Below are 16,386 nucleotides of genomic sequence, written 5' to 3' on the forward strand. Positions count from 1 at the left end.
TTCAAAATTATGCCATGTATTTTGACAGTGTTAAAAATTTAAATAGTTTAGAAATGCAAGCTCTGCTAGTAAGTAGACCAAAACCAATTAAAATGTAGAGCTCGAATTTCCGAACTATTTACATTTTCAATATTGTCAAAACATGTGACATATTTTTGAAAAAGATGAGACCCAAAGATGACAGCAAAGTACTATTGAAAGCGGTCATCAAGTCAAAATAAATATTTAGATGAGATCTTGGCTCTGAAGTATTTCTTCAAAATATGCAATCTGCAGATCGCCCCCTGTTCAGCATGTCTGTCCTACATAAGTAGAATAATACGTTTTCACATTTTGTGAAATGCAAAATTTGGCATTTTTGGACATTTAAAGCAAGTTACTAATTCCCACAAGATCAGATTAAATATTTGTGCAGTTTCTTTCAGATAGTATTTAATTATACAGGGTGTATCATAATTAATAGCGAAAACTGACACTGTTTAACGTATTCGATAATATAAGCCAAAAGTTTCCAGTAAATTCGGGTCTGCAAATAAGCCGTTTGCTAGATAACTACGAAAGTATGGAAAGGCCAGCCACTGACAGATGTATTTGAAATGTTAACTTTTCGATTAAACTCTTATCTTATTGGGCTCAAATTTCAGCCGTGGCTTATGGTTGGGGAATGTGGTAGATGCATGATTGGGTACCGGCACTGTTTTACGGTTGGTATGAGACGACATCTAAGTTGCCACTATGGTTCAAGATGGGTAGATCGATCACGACCTGTGCCTTTGCTTCCAAGTTCACCTCACGAAAGTTCTTTCCTGACATGGGTGATTTCAGAACTGGAACAGCGAATTGTAGAGTATCGTCCAGATTTACAAGACGTTCCGGGGGTGTTGAATAATTCGTAAATCACTATAACGACGAGTGCAGTATTGCAACCAAATACGAAGTCAACACGTGGAATATCTACTTAAGAGGTACAAGTGTACAGAAAGTTTTAACGCACAACATGCTGAAGTAACAAAGTAATACTTGTTAATGTAGGCCATGGGTGAAAAGTGAGCTTAGTTAGATGGGAAAATAATCGAAAAGTTTACTCATAAAATACGTTTATTCTAACTGGAACAATGTTCCATTCTGTAGTCAGTAGCGGCTCGCAAGCACACAATCTCAACTACCTCACAAATTACTTGTTCACGATCGCATGTTTAATGTAATGCTTGGTATTGCTATTGTATATTTTAAACCACGTCAGGTTTTGCTACTAATTACGATACATTCTGTAGATAAATGAAAATATACAAAACGAGTGACATTACAGTTAATATTGCATGCACGGTCATTAATATACAACGTCCTCAAGATTGACGATCTTTTACAGAAGCTCGAAATTTAGCATGGACTTCAGTACGAGATGCTTGTAATACACACATCAAAAAAAGTTTTGCATCACCTTGGTTCCGAGAGTTCCCGAACGTGTACAGAGAATTGGAATAGAGATCAGCACAAACATCATTTCCGCTCTTTTTATTGCTCATGGAAACCACACATTGCAAGTTTTACCACCATACAGCGAGGCCTTCAGAGGTGGTGGTCCAGATTTCTGTACACACCGGTACCCAGTAGCACGTCCTCTTGGATTGATGTATGCCTGGATTCGTCATGGCATACTATCCACAAGTTCATAAAGGGTCTGTTGCTCCAGATTGTCCCACTCAACGCGATTCGGCGTAGATCCCTCAGAATGGTTGGTGAGTCACGTCGCCCATAAACAGCCCTTTTCAATTTATCCCAGGCATGTCCGATAAGGTTCATGTCTGGAGAACATGTTGGCTACTCTAGTCGAGCGATGTCGTTATACTGAAGGAAGTCATTCGCAAGATGTGCACGATGAGGGCGCGAATTGTCGTCCATGAAGACGAATGCCTCGCCAGTATGCTGCCGATATGGTTGCACTATCGGTCGGCGGATGGCATTCAAGTATCGTACAGCCGTTACGGCACCTTCCACGTCCACCTGCGGCGTACGTCAGCCCCATATAATGCCACCCCAAAACAGCGGGGAAGCTCCACCTTTCTGCACTCGCCGGACAGTGTGTCTAAGGCGTTCAGCATGACCGGGTTGCCTCGAAACACGTCTCCGACGACTGTGTGATTGAAGGCATATGCGACACTCATCGGTAAAGAGAACGTGATGCCAAACCTATGTGGTCCATTTGGCAAGTTGTCGGTCCCATCCGTACCGCGCTGCATGTTGCAGTGGATGCAAAGATGGACCACGCTATGGACGTCTGGAGTGAAGTTGCGCATCATGGAGCCTATTGTGCACAGTTTGAGTCGTAACACGACGTCCTGTGGCTGCACGAAAAACATTTTTTCAACATGGTGGCGTTGCTGTCAGAGTTCCTCCCAGGCAAGGTCCGTAGGTAGCGGTGATCCACTGCAGCAGTAGCCCTTGGGCAGCCTGAGCGAGGTATGTCGTCGACAGTTCCTGTCTCCCTGTATCTCCTCCATGTCCGAACAACATCACTTTGGTTCACTCAGAGACGCATGGACCGTACCTTGTGACCGAATTGGTTAGACTCTAGACGAATGGAAGGCAGTGGCCTAGCCAGATGAGTCCCGATTTCAGTTGGTAAGAGCTGATGGTAGGGTTTGAGTATGGCGCAGTCCCCGTGAAGCCATGGACCCAAGTTGTCAACAATACAGTATGCAAACTGGTGGTGACTCCGTAATGGTGTGGGCAATGTTTACATGGAATGGACTGGTCCTCTGGTCCAACTGAACTGATCATTAACTGGAAATGGTTATGTTCAGCTACTCTGAGACATTCATGGACTTCAATTATGGATGACAGTGGGCCATGTCACCAAGCCACAATTGTTCTTGATTGATTTGAAGAGCATTCTGGACAACGCGAGCGAATGATCTGGCCACGTAGATTGCCCGACGTGAATCCCATTTGTGGGATATAATCGAGAGGTCAGTTCGTGCACAAAACCCTTCACCGACAATACTTCCTCAATTATGGACGGCTATAGAGGCAGCGCGTCTCAGTATTTCTGTAGGGGACTTCCAACGTCTTCTTGAGTTCATTCCTCGTCGAGCTGTAGCGCTACGCAGGGAAAAAGGGGGTCCAACGCGATATTAGGAGGTATCCCATGACTTTAGTTACCTCAGTATATTTCAATTCCTGTAAGCCGCTGAAGTCTTGATTTCTATTAATACTGCCCATATGATAATACTTTCAATTATAAACAGTAGTGTGGTACTGAGTCAAATGCCTCCGGAAGTCAAGAATCAGTGCATCTATCTGACTGACAAGCTCCATGACATTCAGGATGCCATTTGCGAAAAAAAAACCGAAGGTTCAAATGGCTCTGAGCACTATGGGACTTAACATCTATGGTCATCAGTCCCCTAGAACTTAGAACTACTTAAACCTAACTAACCTAAGGACATCACACACATCCATGCCCGAGGCAGGATTCGAACCTGCGACCGTAGCGGTCACGCGGTTCCAGACTGAAGCGCCTAGAACCGCACGGCCACACTGGCCGGCTTGCGAAAAGCACGATTTGGGTTTAGCACGACCGATGTTTTCGGAATCTGTGCTTATTGGTACGGAGGAGATCATTCTCTTCGTGCTGCCTCTCTGACCCTGTCGCCATACGTTCTTCCAACCCACTTGGAAAGAAGTTGATATTTCATCTTGCTATGAATTTTCTATCTGCGTCCCTCAGTCGTTGTAATACACACAGCAGATCGTGTAAACAGGAGTAGCCGTTTCACAGTACATGCTGGCCCAATGCTAATATGTTTGTAAAAATTTTCTTCTAATTAAAGATTCTCTGCACTAAACACTACCAAAATGTTGACTTGTAAACAAATATACGAGTATTTCTAAGGTAATGAATAAACTGTAATCTCATTAGACCAATTATACTGTGCTCAACTGAGATCATGTAGAGCTATAATTCTTTTGTTTTAGCTAAAAAAATAATTTGGTATATTTTCAGCAGGCTTATGAGTTCACATCCTAGAATCTATTCCTTAACTATAAAGTATAAAGATGTATCTTACCTGCTGGCACACAAGAGCTTGGTCTACGGCAGGACAAACAGATTGAATATTTTATATGGAAATTTTGTAGATCTAAATACTTCTTTTACACATTCATAGTCTGAAAAATCTCTCTATTAATGCTGTTTCAGGCGGAAGCACAAAAAATGGCTGGATGTAGCAAGTTCCCCAATTAGTAACACAACATTCAATTGGACGACGTGGCACGAGAACTGGTCTTGATGGTAAAGCTACTTTATTCTGTACAGGTGCCACATATTAGGTGTGTGTACTATGTTCTGTGTTGTGAAAGCAATTAAGCAATAAAGCTCTATAATACAAAAGTGCTTTTTTTTATTTCCAGAAAGATACCAGATCCATTTCCATACCAAAATATATGCTGAAATCAAATAGAGCAAAGGCAAATACAGAAATTTGTAAATAACGTTCTTATTATATTTGTTAACTGGTTTCCAACAAAAGACTAACACCAAGCATGTTAAGCTTAATATTCTGAATAGATGAGATCATCCCTAAGTGTACTACACCAACAAGAATGAGATATTTGGGCAGCTTTTTAAGTTTCGAAGTAAGTGATGAGTGCTTGAGCTAAAAAAAGGAGCTTGTTGATAACCTGTTTTGCTTCTGAAGTAACTATCAGATTTAGGGATATAGGATACAGTTAGTTAGCCTGTTTTTCGTTTATCCATCCATCCACCTGCTTGTGAATAACATATCATGCTCAGGGAGGAAGTGTTCATTATTAAAAATTAAGTAATTAGAGACATGCTTGGTGTTCAAACACATAAGTCTTGAATGATGTCTTATTACACAATTATTCTGTGATGATATTTGTTATCAACATCTATCCCATTTTGAGGACGGTGGTGGAGTAAGAAGACACTAGTTGTCGAACTGTAACAACGAGTGTTCTGTAAACATGAGAGGGGCCTGTCAGGTGACGGAGCTGTCACCGGCCGACGAGCATGCAGGTAGGTTTGCTTCGGCCGTCGTCTGGGCTTCTCCAGAGTAGTGGGAAGGGGAACATGACGGTTGGAATATAAGCAGTGTTGAACGTAGCGAATATGGCGGACTCCGGAACGTGTAGGGTAGACGGTTAAGCGTGAAACCAAGTAATAAATCATATGAACGCCCTATCAGAAATACAGATTAATCTGGGTGTGAATGATAATTGTGCTACAATAACAACGGAACTTACACTGACAGAAATGCATGAACATTATTAGACAACTCTTTAAAAATTAAGAAACAATAAACGAAAGGAGTAGTAACTACTGCTGTAATGTTATCAAGCCTAAAGCACATTATGAACTCTCTGACACCAAATGGTATCAGTAATTTAATTCGTAAGACAATAACCTCTCACAAAATTATTTGTACGAAAATGTCGTATTTGAGTTTACCTTCTATGTGGTCAGAATTATTTTAAATGTATGTGATACGAAACTATGTAAATGTATTTTCTACTAAATTTTCTCTAAATTTATCTAGACGATGGTTATCAGTCAATGTAAACAGAGTCTATACCAACGATGTGTATAATTAGAATCTTTGCCTAAAAATGTACTCATCGAACTTTCTCGCTAAACAGGAAGAGCTGTTATTCTAAGAGAGTCTTGAGAAGATAGTTGATATTTTGTGTAGGCGTAACGAACAGTTAGAATTTTGTAGCTCATTTGAGCAGGTGAATGTCTTATTAACGTGGCAGTTCTATATTATTTTTGAAGCAGTCGTCTAAGAATTCTAAAATACAGAAGCATAAAGGAACGATATATTATTATTTCGTAGCTAAAGTGACCCAAAAAACCATACAGAACGGAAAATTCTAAATTTCTTCGTACAGTTACAATACGGAGAAGAAGACAACAAAGTCGCCATAAAAACCAACTAAGTACCATATATAAAAATTATTTAATGTGATTACGTCCACCTTTAAAATTCCGCACTCTGACATACATTTGTAGCTATTTTTGGCAATTGTGGTTTGAGCTTTTGTCGAAAGCGGCATGTACTCAGAATGTCAGATGGTAGTTGAGGGAGTCAGTTAGGGAATCTGGTTGTCTCATATCGCTAACTAAATTGTAGCATATTTTAATTGTAGGCAATTACAAAACTGTGTCAGTATGACGATTCCTCCACACTTGCTTTCATGTTGAATGCAACAAGTTGTATATGTAACCTTGCCCTATTTTTCAATGCGTCATATGTATAGTTCTTTACTTGATTTATTAGCTAATTAATTTAATATTCACTGGACCATTACTAAAAACGCAAGTCATTTGATATTGGTGCAGCTTATGCAGTTTATGTAACAATTATTAAAAATAACGCACGAAAAGACGCTCCTTGTGAATAAGACATGCTACTTTATTTTCTTTTATTCCAATGGACCTATGTTCTGTTTGTAGTACGAGAGCGTGTAAAGCGTACGTACATTGTTTATGAATAACTGAATCCTTAGTATTAGGTTATCGTGTGATGGTTGTGGTCTTCAGTCAGAAGATTGATTGATGCAGCTCTTCACGTGCAAGCCTCTTCATCTCCCAATAACTACTGCAACCTACATCCTTCTAAATCAGATTACTGTGTTCTTCTCTTGTTCTCCCTCTATGATTTTTAGCCCCACACTTCCCTCCACTACTAAACTGGTGGTCCCTTGATGTCTCAAAAAGTTTCCTATCAACCTACCCCTTCTTCTAGCCAGTCTGTGCCACAATTTTTTCTCTCCAATTCTGTTCAGTACCTTGTCGTTAGTTACGTCATCTACCCATCTAATCTTTAGCATTCTTCTGTAGCCCACATTTCAAAAGGTTCTATTCTTTTCTCGTCTAAACCGTTTATCGGACGTGTGTTACTTCCACACTTTCAGGAAAGACTTCGTAACACTTTAGCCTATTTTCTATCTCAACAAAGATCTCTTCTTCAGAACCGCTATTCTTGCTATTGTCAGTCTATATTTTATATCCTCTCTACTATTTTATGTCTTCTCTACTTCTACCATCATCAGTAATTTTGCTGCCCAAATAGCAAAGCTCATCTTCTACTTGAAGCCTCTCGTTTCCTAATCTAACTCCCTCAGCATCACCTGATTTAATTAAACTTTATTGCATTATCCTTGTTTTACTTTTGTTGATGTTCATCTTATATCTCCCTTTCATGCAACCGTCCATTTCGTTCAACTACTCTTCCAAGTCCTTTGCTGTCTCTGACAGAATTACATTGTCATCGGCAAACCTCACAGTTTTTATTTCTTCACCCTGGACTTTAATTTCTTCTCAACATGGTTTCCTTTTCAGCTTACTTAATGTACAGGCTGAATAACATCGGGGATAGGCGACAACCTTCTTTCTCTCCCATCTCAAGCACTGCCTCCCTTTCGGCCCCATTGACTTTTATAACTGCTATCTGGTTTCTGTACAAGTTGTAAATACCCTTTCGCTCCCTGTATTTAATTCCCACTACCTTCAGAATTTTGAAGGGGGTATTCTAGTTAACAAATGAAAAGCTATCTGTAAGTCTACAAACGCTATAAACGTAGGTTTGCCTTCCCTTAACCTATCTTGTAAGAGAAGTCATAGCGTCAATATTGCCTCACGTGTTCCTTTATTTCCCCGGAATGCAAACTCGTCCAACCGAGATCGGCTTCTAGCACTTTTTCCATTCTTCCGTAAGGAAATGGTGTTAGCATTCTGCAAACTTTTAATAAACCGATAGGTAAACATTCACACCTGTCAGCACCTGCTTTCTTTGGAATCGGAAGTAATTATATTCTTTTTGAAGTCTGTGGGTATTTCGCCTGTCTCAAACATTTTCCATACCAGGTGGAAGAGTTTTGTCAAACCTGGCTTGGCTATCAGTAATTCTTACGGGATGTCGTCTACTCCCGGGGTCTTGTTTCGTCTTAAGTCTTTCAGTGCTCTGTCAAATACGTCTCGCACTATCATATTTCCATTGTCATCTTCATCTACGTCCTCTTCCATTTCTATAATATTGCCCTCAAGTATATCTACCTTGCATAGACCCCCGATTTACTCCTTCCACCTTTCAGCTTTCTCTTCTTTGCTTAGTGCTGGTTTTCCGTCTGAGCTCTTGATATTCATACGGTTGCTTCTCTTTTCTCTAAAGGCCTCTTCCTGTAAGCGGTACGTATCTTCCCCCTAGTGATATATGCTCCTCAATTCTTACATTTGCCCTCTACCCATTCCTGCTTAGCCATTTTGCAGTTCCTGTTAATCTCACTTTTTAGACGTCCGTGTTCCCTTTCGCCTGCTTCATTTACTGCATTTTTATATTTTGTCCTTTCATCAGTTTAATTCAATATTTCCAGCGATCTCTAAAGATTTCTAGTAGACATTATTTATTTGCCTATCTGATCAACTGCTGTCTTCACTATTTCATATCTAAAAGCTACCCGTACGTCTTCCACTGCATTCGTTTCCGCTGCTCTTGTCAGTTGTTGCCCAATGGTTCCTCCGAAACTCTCGACAACCTCTGGTTCTTTCAACTTATCAGGGGCCCATCTTCTTAATTTCCTACCTACTTACAATTTCTTCAGTTTTAATCTTCAGTTCATAACCAATAAATTGTGGTCAGAGTCCACGTCTGACCCTGGAAATGACTTACAATTTAAAATCTGGTCCCGAAATCTCTGCTTACAATTATATAATCAGTCTGAAACTTTCTGATGTCTCCAGGTCTCTTCCATACATAGAACCCTCTTTCATTATTCTTAAACAAAATGTTAGCGATGATTAAATTATGCTCTGTGCAAAATTCCACCAGACTGCTCCGGCTTTCATTCCTTTCCCCAGGCCATATTTACCTGATATTTTTCCTTCTCTTCATTTTGCTACTATCGAACTACAGTTCTCTGTGACTATTAAATTTTCGTGTCCCTTAACTAAATGAATGATTTTTTTATCTCATCATACATTTCCTCAAATTTTTCATCTGCGGAGCTAGTTGGCATTTAAACTTGTACTCCTGTGGAGGGTGTGGTCTTTGTGTCTATCTTGGCTTCAATAATGCGTTCACTATGCTCTTTATAGTAATTCTTCAAGCTTTCCCGCCGAGGCGTTGTCATGTTGATAAATCGGGTTTCTGCCGATTATTCGCGGCTTTCCTGCACGGTATTTCAACTGTGTGACTTGAGATCTTCTTCAGGTGCTGTCTGATACTGATTCCAGGGTGGAACGAGTCCGGTATTTATGCCTACGTTGTGCTAGGCGTTCCCTCTGCGGTCCGCGCCGCGTCTGGCGCTCTGTCCGTGGTGTGCGGCGACCAATAGCAACGGCTGTAGCGTTTCCTTCTAGCCGCGGCTGTTCCGCACGCTGTGCGCGTACTTTGTGGTTATTATCCGTTGACAGTGTAGCTGAATTAAGCTCTGCATTGCGTCCAAGCTGTCCTAGATTGTTGTCATATGAGTCCTTCTGTGAATTAGGACGTTCTGTTACCGTACTGTGTCGTGTTAAGCGTTCCGTCCGAAGTTCTTGCCCCCCAGGAGCGGCTGTAGTGTTATTTTCATGCCGACTGTGTTCAAATTGTCGTTCGAGACTCGGAAGAGCGTCCTCAGATACTGTGTCTGTTGTCTGAGGTGCCACTTCACGTACGTCCTTTGTTACATGTACTGGGCTGTTCTCTCTAATTCCATCTCTATACTTGTGTCCCTTGGAGTCTGGTACGTTGCGTCTTCAGAAGATCGAGTGCTGGGTTCCAAGCAGAGCTCAGTTGGAAACCTGTGTTCCGGTTAATGAGATTCTCTGCAACCTTAATTTCAATAGATGATGCTGTCCCAGAGTCTCGAAATTTGTGTTAAAATCTTGGCATCATTATACTTCATAGAATGATTGAGTTCCAAACAATGCTTGGAAATCGCTGACTTGGTTGCCTGTCTCAGTCTGGCATGCCTTTGGTGCTCTTTGCACCTGATGTCAACGGTCCTGGTCGTCTGGCCGATGTATGCCATCCCACATTCACATGGTACATGGTAAACGCCGGTTTCTGTGGACGCAGGTCATCCTTCACAGTCCCTAGCAGAGCCTGAATCTTGGTGGGTGGATGGAACACGCTTTTAATGTTATGTTTGCGGAGAATTATGCTGATTTTAGCAGATATTGGCCCAACACATGGCAAATGTGCAACCTTTTGCGTTTCTTCTTGTATCTCTTCAGGAAACTCTCGTGGGAGAATGGGTCGCCGTTTTGGATATCGCCGTCGCAGACGAATGCTGGTCTATAAAGAATTGATCAATATTACTGGTACTTTTGGTACCGTTCCAGCGCCAGGTAGGAGTAAGAAGGTATCAAACCTCAAGAAAATTGCGAGTATATCTATATTGTCAGGTCCTAAATACTTTTTAGGTCTGAAATTGAATTTCTCGATTGCAAAATCATCCGAATCAAGTAGTATAGGTAATGGTTGGCTTACTTTCGCCGCTGTTGTTTGTCATGATGTTTCTAGGACTGGATTGGAAAGTTTTACATCTCGTGAAGTTTTGGCATTTCGTACTGTACATTTGGCCGAAATTATTGTTATAAGTGAAGGTTCTTATTTAGTACCTTATGGTTCATTGTCTCTTAATTGTAGGTCTAGGCGTAAGATTAATTCCGACGAAAAAATTTATATTTGGTCTAAAATAAGTAGTACATCCAATATGGAAGATTGTAAATTTGTTGGTGATCGTATGGTCTATTATCATTAATAAAAACTACACATTTCTTATGCATTATTAAACCCACTCCTGCATTATCCCTATTTGATTTTGTATTTTCTATGCTGTATTCACCTGACCAGAAGTCCTGTTCCTCCTGTCACCAAACTTCATTAATTCATACTATATCTAATTTTAACTTATCTACTTCTCTTTTTAAATTTTCTGACCTGCCTGCGCGACTAAGGGCTCTAACATTCCACACACTGATCCGCAGAACGCCTATTTTGTTTCTCGTTAGTAGTCCCCGGCCAGAGAGCCTAATTGGGGACTATTTTACCTCCGGAATGTTTTACCCAAAGGGTGCCATCATCATTTAACCATACACTAGAGGTGCATGCTCTCGGAAGAAATTACGGCTGTAGTTTCCTCTTGCTTTCAGCCGTTCGCATCACCAGCACAGCAAGGCCGTTTTGGTTGAGTTACGAGGCCAGATCAGTCAATCATCCCTGAAAAGGCTGCTGCCTCTTCAAAAATCACACATTTGTCTGACATCTCAACAGATACCCGTCTGTTGTGGTTACACCTACGGTATCTTTATCGCTGAGGCACGCAAGCCTCACCACCACGAGGTCCATGGCTCAAAGGCTATCTTATGAGGCTATAAAAGACCAGCGAAGAGAAGCCCTCCTCTCAACATGTGTTTACTACCGTTCATGTAAGTTACTTATAATCTGAAAGATGGACTAATGTGTTAGATTTACCGTATTTCGACGGGCTCACGAGAACATATAAGTCCGCTCTCAGGCACCCTGAGGGCCACTATGTTTCGAGACTGTAACTTGTGCGTCTGTTTCTCTTCGAGTGTAAGATGTGTATATTTCTATTGGCTATTGTCAAACCACAATTTATGAAAGATGTTTATATTTTATTAATAGGATTAAGTAGGAATACTTAATATTTGTCCTGTTGGAAATAATTGTAGCAGGGAATGTCTGCACCAAAGAATTGTGTTGGCAAGAGAGACCGCAAATTGATACAATTTTAAAAAGGGAGGGAGAGACAGCGTATGGATACATTTCAAGAACAGAGTTGGAAAGACCGAGCATTGATACATTTTGTAATGGTAGCAGGTATTGTCTGCACCAGAAAGCATTATTGGCATGAGATACCGCATTTTAGCGTTCGTAGGAAGTCAGTAGTAAGCGAGAAGTGAAGCGAGTCGGTAGCAGGTCTGAAGCGAGAGGTTGAGAGGAGCACTGTGCCTGCCAGCCACCAGCTATGATTTACAAGGGATTATAAATGGATGTACAGAGACATCAGCTAACTATTTTCATAAGAGGAACTAATATTATTGAATTAATTTTTTGAGAAACTCAAGACTACTGAAGGTATGTTTGCGCATTGCTAGTTATAAGATTATTGTAAAAAGTAAGTTCTATTTGAACGTTTGTAAAATCATTTCATTCAGAATATAATTAATTTTTGCCAGAAATATTGCATTACTGATTATAATCCATCCCAAAAACCATCAATGTAAAACTTTGCAAAAATTTTATTGTTGTCAAGAAAAAGTGTAACTATGAATTACGTAACTTCAGTCAAATTAATTAAAGAATAACGTCAGCTTTGCTATTAAAGAATAACGTCAGCTTTGGTAATAAATACAGCCACTTATTATGACAGCCCACCAGCAGTTAATAGAGTATTGTAAACCAGAGTAAGTATATTCATGTCGCAGTTCGATGTAGCAGTCAGATGGCGATCCAGTAACAGTAAAAAAGGTAAGGAACAGTTTTGGATTATTGCAGATAACGACTGGGGGCCACGATGACGACACATTCTATGTTTCGTCGAAATAATCAGAAAATCACTTTTAATAAGCAGCAATTAAATTTGTATGCGAAGATCGAGAAAGAGAATTAATTTCAAAGGGAAGATTTCATTTGTTATTATTAAGCAAGAGATAGAAATCCTAAGGAAAGGTTTCATAGGTTCTTGTAGAAGGGAACAAAAGAGATATAGTGGAGACGGGAAGGTTTCACGAGTTGATTTGTGAAGTGACAGAGATTTGGCGACAGGTGGCTACACGGTACTTACACTTTTTTGGGAATTTACTGCAAGTGCTAACGGTTTCAACTGAGTCTGACCCCCACTTGCAACTTTTGCGGGTGTTAAACTCTGAGCAGCGTGGGATTGAAATTATTTCAGCTGCTTTTGATAATTGTTACTTAATTGTTAATGCTTAAGAACATTCATAATTTGTTTAACAAAGTATTAAATTTTAACTGTGTGGGCTAGCTGCTGGTTTATGAATAGTTAATGCGCGATAGGGCTTCATATTACGCGATTTTGGAGTGAATAGTTGTTTGAGGGAATCTGCCTGCACTCGAATCGCACATACACGAACTTTACTGCACATGTAATGTTATAATCTTTTTTTTTTGGCTCTGTATCTAAATACTTTCTGTAAGGTCGTTATTCTGTTGATTGTGGATTTAACTGAAGCATAAAGAAACAAAATCTTAAACATGGCTGCGAAACACCAACTGTGTAAGTCTGAAGAGGTTGAAAAAACCAGCCAACCAGTTGCAACTGGATTTTTTCATCATCTTCATAAATAAACAATTCTTCAAAACTTATGATCATTGGCGTAGCCTACCATTATTGATCCTAAAGCTTTGTCAGAATTATTAATCATTTATCAACCTATGTTTAATTCACGAATTTGACACACTTAGAATGTTGACTGCAGGATCACACAAAATGAACTGCTGCCTGAGAAATCCTAACAGATCGGCTGTAGCACATCTTTTCCAAGATCGAAATCACGAAATGAAATTCAGCAAGACGAGAGCGATTTAGCCGAGCCAATAATGCATTATCATGTGCACATGTATAGACAGGCCGTAGAGGTCTCCAAACATAATAATTTTGACAGAAGGGAAAGGTCTTAGTATTATTCCATTCTATACCGATGTCTTAATTGACTGGAAATGAAGCAAGCTTTTGTTTTAGTATGTGCTGATAAGGTTTTGTAATACTGAATTCCGACAGGAGATGTAGGCCTACCTTGAACAACACTTGTTGTGGCTTTTTTTGGAGTGTCTTTGTTTTCTTCCATTTTTATGGCAATCTTATCTTTCTGTCTGAAAAGTGGTCGCTTACCTGCACCGCTCCCTCAAGCATGTCTTGCCCAAGATTCTCAGTTTTATCATTAATTAGTATATAATCAATCACAGACTTTGATCCTCGTGCACTCCATGTAGACTTGTGAACGTCTTTCTTCCGTAAAATGTGTTAGTAATGTTAAAATTATTAAAAGAGGCAATTTGGCGTACTTACTGTCCATTATTATCAGGAAAGGGAAAAAAAGAGATGGAAAAAACGACTCAGAATTTGGAACATAAAAATTACAGAAAGCGTTAAAGAAAAAAAGGTAGCTTGTTTTAAGTTTCCACAGACAGAAACATTAGTGAGCTGCGAAACATACAAAATAAAAAGGAATGTTGTGAAACAAATTGTGCGCAAAGCATACCTAGAGTTGTGGGACTAGCACATAAGCGTCTTAGAACACGATATACTCGGTACGTAGCAAAGTGCACACAAAATCATGAACGCACTGAACATGGAAGAAAAAGACACTGCCTCACTGAACATTATACCCCATGAAGAACGGATAAATCATTATACAGGTGTATGGTGTACATAGAAGGCCGAAGATGATACTGGAGAGAGCATATACAATGAAACAGTAAATCTAATTACTATGGAGGAGCCACAAGCAGCTTTGAAAGGCATGAAGAAGAGTAAAGCTACCGCAATACGTACAGAACTAATTAAATATTGAGGCTATGCACTAGATAAAAGGCTTTTACAATAGATAAATGGATGTTTGAGAAACCGCAAGATCTTAAACCCTTTATAAACAGCAGAAGTAATCTCTGTTTTTCAAATAAAGGAAATGCAATGACTGTAAAAACTATCGTGGCGTCAGTCCTCTAAACACTAGCTACAAACCAGATCAAAAATAATCAACAACCACATGAAGAATACCACAGAAGCTATTATTTCTGAGGAACAAAATGAAATTAGATCAGGTCATTAATGCACAGATGATGTGTTTGTAATTATGAATATTAATATTTCAGGAAAACACGGATAATCTAATACAGAAACCCTTATGGTCTTTCCATTCCTCTTGCGTGGGTGGTGTCTTTTCGTAACAGAAAGTAGATCTTATTGACAGGTTATGTTCACAGGCGTGAAGCTTGGAATGAAGGAACATAGAATATGGGATCTCGTAGAAATCGATACTGGGCCCGCTCTTGTTCGTAATCCACGCTAACGATCTTACAAAGAGTGCTTCAGAAACTATTATGTGCCCTGATGATACTAGCACGCTATTCAAAGGTACAAACAATGATAACATTACATGTGCAGTAAAGTTCGTGTATGTGTGATTCAAGTGCAGGCAGATTCCCTCAAACAACTATTCACTCCAAAATCGCGTAATATGAAGTCCTATAGCGCACTAGGAGACGTAACTCACGTAATAACTGAACAGACCTGCAAGTGATCCAAAGTTAACAGCTTGAATCTCAATCTCACAGAGAGTCATATTATGCAATTTCAGATAAGTGAAACTGTCCTGTCTGCACCAGAAATGATTTTCACTTATCATAATTAAATGAAATTGCTCTGTGTAACATTCATTTTGGTCCATTTGGATAACCTGGTGGTTCGATGAACCCTCTGCCAGGCACTTAAATGTGATTTGCAGAGTATCCATGTAGAAGTAGACATGGATAAGCTAATCGAGAAATTCAGTTCAGTGCGTTTTGCCTTTATGCCCCTATGAGAATCTCTCGTTGTATTAATCTGATATCAAGTATATGAGCTTACTTTTCATATTTTCATTCCATGTTGTCTTATGGAGCTACTCTCTGGTGTAACTGTACTTTACCGTAAAATTATTTGCTGCGTTGCTTTAAAATATTTTAAAAATGTCTTCTAAAATAATAAGATAAATCAACGTCACTTAGATTTCAGTAGGGAAACAAATTTAGCTGAGTTGATAAAGTAACAGCGACGTAGGTCAATGATAAAATCGGGAATTAATTAAATTTGAATAGAATTGTTATTACTAGAAAACGTAGAACTAAAACTATGAGTTAGTCTGGTGCATTCTAAATGCCAATGAAATCCAGCCATCCCATTGTTGATGCAATAGACGCAATGCATTGGATCACCATAACAACAGTACACCTCCTTGACGTTATGAGAGGACCGTCTTGCTTCTTGCAGAGGATACACGGACGAAATATTTGTTGAGAAGATTTTTCATCACTTACCCGTTTCCAGTCGCACTTCAAGCCATTTCTCTCTCTCTCTTTCTCTTTGTAATTACATTAGCCGACGACGCACTTGACTCGCTAACAGCGCAGGAAAGACGATATGTCTATCTACTTCATCGATTCAACTTCGACTTGTTTTTTTCCCAATTCTGATTGCAGACAGACTCTCTCCAAAGATATTTCTTACCTAACCTACAATCCGATAGTGTCTGCATTGTACACTGCTGGCCACTGTAAATGCAACACCCTGAAGGAGGCATCCGAATCAAGTGAAATTTACACCATGAGTTTGCAGCGATGAGATATGCAA

The 16,386-nt window shown here is 39.8% G+C and overlaps 1 long non-coding RNA gene across 1 annotated transcript in view; it reads left to right on the forward strand.

Moving 5' to 3' along the window:
- The window catches only part of LOC124794743, a 55,360-nt gene extending 51,042 nt beyond the window's left edge, over nucleotides 1-4,318 (forward strand). Inside the window, exon 3 of the long non-coding RNA XR_007016604.1 lies at nucleotides 4,202-4,318. This is a non-coding gene — a long non-coding RNA (uncharacterized LOC124794743). The remainder of the gene's footprint in view (nucleotides 1-4,201) is intronic.
- Nucleotides 4,319-16,386: the final 12,068 nt, after the last annotated feature.

This window comes from Schistocerca piceifrons, chromosome 4 (assembly GCF_021461385.2).
Source record: "Schistocerca piceifrons isolate TAMUIC-IGC-003096 chromosome 4, iqSchPice1.1, whole genome shotgun sequence".
Classification (NCBI taxonomy): Eukaryota; Metazoa; Arthropoda; class Insecta; order Orthoptera; family Acrididae; genus Schistocerca; species Schistocerca piceifrons.